This window comes from Lithobates pipiens, unplaced genomic scaffold (assembly GCF_037356315.1).
Source record: "Lithobates pipiens isolate NorthernLeopardFrog02 unplaced genomic scaffold, aLitPip1_a1.2 Scaffold_18, whole genome shotgun sequence".
Lineage (NCBI taxonomy): Eukaryota > Metazoa > Chordata > Amphibia > Anura > Ranidae > Lithobates > Lithobates pipiens.
Genome location: NW_027507758.1, coordinates 516,802,789 through 516,808,788, shown reverse-complemented (window position 1 = coordinate 516,808,788; position 6,000 = coordinate 516,802,789).

Genomic DNA, 6,000 nt, shown 5'->3' with positions numbered 1-6,000 from the left:
TTTGTGGACCAAGCAGGTTGTGTGTTAGTGATTAGCAGACTGTACGTCAGTCCCTATACCAATGAAGGACTGCTGCAGTATAGGGCAGCGGTCAGCAGTAGTGCACGGCAACCCTATGTATTGTGGACCGATAGCGGTCCTTACAGAACAGCAGACTGTAACGCACTCAGGCCTATGTACCGTAGCACCCTATACCAAGTTACCAGTCCTTATAAGAACTTTTGTGGACCAAGCAGGTTGTGTGTTAGTGATTAGCAGACTGTACGTCAGTCCCTATACCAATGAAGGACTGCTGCAGTATAGGGCAGCGGTCAGCAGTAGTGCACGGCAACCCTATGTATTGTGGACCGATAGCGGTCCTTACAGAACAGCAGACTGTACTGCACTCAGGCCTATGTACCGTAGCACCCTATACCAAGTTACCAGTCCTTATAAGAACTTTTGTGGACCAAGCAGGTTGTGTGTTAGTGTTTAGCAGACTGTGCGTCAGTCCCTATACCGCTGAAGGACTGCTGCAGTATAGGGCAGCGGTCAGCAGTAGTGCACGTCAACCCTATGTATTGTGGACCGATAGCGGTCCTTACAGAACAGCAGACTGTAACGCACTCAGGCCTATGTACCGTAGCACCCTATACCAAGTTACCAGTCCTTATAAGAACTTTTGTGGACCAAGCAGGTTGTGTATTAGTGTTTAGCAGACTGTGCGTCAGTCCCTATACCGCTGAAGGACTGCTGCAGTATAGGGCAGCGGTCAGCAGTAGTGCACGGCAACCCTATCTATTGTGGACCGATAGCGGTCCTTACAGAACAGCAGACTGTACCGCACCCAAGCCTATGTACCATAGCACCCTAGACAGACCAAGTTACCAGTCCTGATAAAGAGCTTTGTGGAACAAGTGAGTTGTGAATGATTAGCAGACTGCAGCAGAAGGGCAGCAGTCAAGTATAATATTCTTTCTATATTTGGAAGAAAGAATATTATACGTGTACAAGCCTATTACCGTACCACTGATACCAGTCCTGAAAAGAACCTTTGTGGAACTAATAGTAACAGCAAGTCTTTAAAATTATCCTCACTGCCTGACACACTGCTTCCTGCCTGTCCCTATACAAATTGGCAAAAAAGAGTAGGCTGGAACGATTAGCTGGAACAGCTCTTTTGTGGACCTGATAGTAACAGCTAATGATGATGATGATGATGATGATGAAGAAAGACTAATCTGGCTGAGCTGTCCCTAAAATAGCAGCATACAGCGCTCTGTCCCTTTATCTAAACTGACAAAAGAAACTCAGGCTGCTGACCTAACACCTATACCAGTCCTGAAAAGAACTTTTGTGTACCAAATAGCTAGCGTTTTCTCTGTCCCTACTCCACACAGGATCCTTTCCCTACAGTGACAGAAGAAAGAATGTAAAATGGCCACCGGATCGGGTGTATTTATAGGTTAGGGGGAATGTCCAAGTGTCCATGAGCTGTCATGTCTCAATTGGTTGTCCTGTAACACATGATAAACGTGTCACGAAAGGTTAAAGTTCTTGTATACATTAAACACGTAAGTCCGCCGGGGCGAACGACGGAAAAAGGCGTTCGAACCCGCGGACGGCGAAAGTCGGAAATTCGCCGCGAAACGACCGCCGGGCGAACCGTTCGGCCATCACTACTGGGTAGAATAGCAGCTTATAAAATGTCAATACTACCACAAATACTCTACATCTTCCGCTCCTTACCACTCCCTATACCCGCTCAATACCTTAGAGCATTGTCCAAAAGTATGTGGAAATTCACATGGGGGGGCAGGAGAGCCAGATGTCCTCGTCGGGTTCTTCTGCCCCACAAAGCGTTCGGGGGGGCTGGATATGTAGATCTTACAGATTATATGTGGGCCACTAGACTTGATCAACTCAAATACTGGTTCCGTTCTGCAGAAAGTCCGCAATGGGTGGAAATCGAATCTTCTTTGCTTCCTGTAGACAGGCCTGCGGACTTTCTGCTCAGCGATGCCTGGGACACCTGGGTGACCAGTCATATGTCCCCGACTATACAAGTGTCATTACAAGCATGGCGATATCTCTTCAAATGTAAGAATGTGGTAGCGACTAAGTTACAATACGACCTACCTATAGAACTGCTATCCGCCACACTCCCATCGATACAGACGTCGCGCCTTAAAGCGAAAAATATATGCTATGTCCAGGACTTGTTCCAGGGCACAGTGCCTATGTCGGTAGACCACATTATCTCAAAATTCGACCTATCGAAATCCCTGTGGTTCTCATGCGCTCGTGCGCATCACTTCTTGACTTCACGCCCAATACCCCTCATTTCAATACCCACAAAAGCCTGGGATTTCTACTCAAATTTGAAACCTAATGCCAAGGGTATCTCCCTGTTTTACAACATTTTCCAGGACAAAAGACAGTTTCACAAACACTCTACCTTTAGCAAATGGGAAAAGGACTTAGCAACTACCTTTACTGAAGACCAATGGCTTTTAGCTCTTAGAACCATCCAAAAATACTCCCATTGCGTAAGTCATTGGGAAATGACCCTGAAAATACTACATAGGTGGCATTACACTCCCTACAGACTGTCGGTCATGTTCCCGACCTCCTCACCTCAATGCTGGCGGCAATGCGGTCAGGTAGGAAACTTAATATATGTTTTGTGGGAATGCAAATGTCTGAGAGGCCTATGGAACAAGACATTCCGAACGATATCTGATCTTACAGGTATCTTGACGCCTCCAAACCTCAACTTGGCTATCTTACACATAGGTATAGATAAGTTTCCATATGGTGATAGGGCCATGGTAACACATATTCTCCTGGCTACACGCAACCTAATTTTACGTAATTGGAAGAGCTCTCTAGCCCTTAACTTTTCTGAGGTGATTGCTATTGTGAATAGGAATCACTCCTTTGAAAGACTGCTGGCACTTAAAATGGAAGTAAACCCTTCCAAACAACTTTGACCTACAGGTAAGCCTAGATTAAGGCTTACCTGTAGGTCCAAGTAATATCTCCTAAACCTATATGGTTTAGGAGATATTTGCCCGAAAATGGGCACCGCTGTCTACGGCGCATGCGCCGTAGACAGCGGCGCGCATGCGCACTAAATGCGGCAAGTCCAAGAATGGATTTGCCAAATTTGTCGACTCCCGTGCGCATGCGCGGGAGTGACGTCATCGCGGCCTCGCCGTATGACAGCGGCGGAGCTGCGAGGCGCGACTCCCGTGCGCATGCGCGGGAGTGACGTCATCGCGGCTTCGCCGCTGTCATTGGTCGGAGCTGCGAGACGCCACCAGCAAGATGGACGCGGCGGACTACAGGGATCAGCGGCGACTTCGCTGGCTCCTGTGTCAGGTAAGTGACACATAATGAGCTACTATGCGATGCATAGTAGTCCATTATGCTTTACCTTTGCAGGGAAAAAAAGAGGAAGTAAACCCATCAGGGTTTACTTCCTCTTTAACTCCTTTTCTTGCAAAACCTTTGATAGTAATTGGAAATTGTGGACCACCAGGTTTAAGCCTTGTGAATGAAGTTATTTCATATTTCAGTAATTGCATGGTATATGTTGCAGATACTTTGTGATTGTATGTACCTTGATATTTTATTATTTTACTGTGTCCGATAACATAACCTACCTTACCTTTCTGTATTCCTTTATCCTCTGTTTTGTTATATCTGTATGTGATAAAATCCAATAAAAATCTATTGAAATAAAAAAAAAAAATCACAGATCGCTGCCATTACTAGTAAAAAAAAAATAATAATAATAAAAATGCCATAAATCTGTCCCCTATGTTGTAGGCGCTATAACTTTTGCACAAATTAATCAATGTACGCTTATTGCAATTTTATTTTATGTCAAAAATATGTAGAAGAATATCTGCCTAAACTGAGGGGAAAAAAAAATAAAAAAAATTGTGATATTTACAGTATTATAGCAACAAGTAAAAAATATTGTGGTTTTTTTCGAACCTGTCTGTCTTTTTTTGTTTATAGTGCAAAAAATAAAAATCGCAGAGGTGAGCAAATACCATCAAAAGAAAGCTCTATTTGTGGGGAAAAAAAAAATTATAAAAATTTTATTTAGGTACAGTGTTGCATGACCACGCAATTGTCATTCAAACTGCGACAGAGCTGAAAGCTGAAAATTGGCCTGGGCAGAAAGGGGGTGAAAATGCCTTGTATTGATGTTTTTAACATCTTCAGCCCCCGAAGAATTTACCCCCTTAATGACCAGGCCATGTTTTGCGTTATGGCACTGCTTCTCTTTAACTGACAATTGTGTCATCATGAAATGCTGTACCCAAGCAAAATTGATGTCCTTTTTTTCTCACAAATAGAGCTTTCATTTGGTGGTATTTGATCACCTCTGTGGTTTTTATTTTTTGCGTTATAAACAAAAAAAACTGCCAATTTAAAAAAAAAAAAAACAATATGTTTTACATTCTGATATAATACATATCCATTAAAAAACAAACAAAAAAAAAAACAATGTATTCATCAGCTTAGGCCAATATGAATTCTTCTACATATTTTTTGGTAAAAAAAAATCACAATAAGTGTATATTGATTAATTTGTGCAAAAGTTATATCGTCTACAAAATAGGGGGAAAATTTAGGAACTTTTCATTTTTTTTATTGTTTTTACTGATAAGGGCCATGATCTGCGATTTTTAGCGAGACTGTGCCACTTTGTGGCAGGAAAAATCTGACCCCAAGTGACACTTTTTGGGGACCAGTGCCATTATTATCGTGACCAGTGCTTAAAAAATGCACTGATCAATGTATAAATGACATTGGCAGGGAAGAGGTTAACGCTAGGGGGTGATCAAGGGTTTAATTGCGTTACCTGGGTGTGTTATAACCGTATGGGGGATGGGCTTACTGGGACAACTCTCAGTACCGCAATTGCGGGTGGCCACCAGACATGGAGTCTGCACCAGATTCTGTGTGGACCATTTTTAGTAAATGAGGACACTGCTCTTCACATCTCCACGGCCAGTAGGCACAGAGAATTTAGTCTTTTATGGGTCACGGTGGTTCTCCAAAAATTCTTTGTGCTGATTTGCTAATTTTATAATAATTTTATTTTTTTATAAAAGGAGTTTGGAGCCCCCTCTAGCAGGGGGGCCTGGGAAAACATCCCCTTTTGCCCCCTTATAAATCCGGTACTGTGATAGGACATGCACATCGGGGGGGGGGGGGGGGGACTTTGCTTGTAGGTAGTAATGCAGCCTCTTGTTCTATGATTCTGCGCATAAGACCCCTTTCACATTGTGGATTTTTCAGGCATTTTAGCGCTAAAAAGGGGCCTGAAAAGCGCCTCTCAAGCCTTTCCTAGTGTGAAAGCCTGAGTGCTTTCACACTGGGGTGTTGCGCTTGCAGGACGGGAAAAAAAGTCCTGCAAGCAGCATCTTTAGGGCGGTGAGGGAGCAGTGAATTGAAATTAGAAGAAGAGCCTGCAAAGCACTTTGGCGGCGCCGCAACACAGCCTCTATTAACCCTTTCTTTGGCTGATAGCGGGGGTTAAATGCGTCCCGTTAGCGGCCAAAAAAGCGCCACTATAACAGCGGTAAAGCACCGCTAAAACTAACAGTGCTTTACCGCTAACGCCCGCACCATCCCAGTGTGCAAGGGCTCTTAGCCCTTGTACACATGGTCGGACATTCTGAGAACAAAATCCATCTGATTTTTTCCGACGGATTTTGTCTGAAACTGGTGTTGCATACACACGGTCGGACAAAGTTGTCGGAAAATCCAATCGTTCGGAATGTGATGACGTTATTTCATTACGACGGAACTACGTTCAGGCTAGTAGCCAATAGCTTTGGTCTCCTAATTTGATCTGAGCATGCGTGGCACTTTGTCCGATCAGAAATTCTCTACAAACGATCAGACAAAGTCCAATCGGATCATGTTGTCGGAAAATTTTATATCCAGCTCTCAAACTTTGTTGGTCAGCCATTCCGACGGAAAAAGTCAGATGGA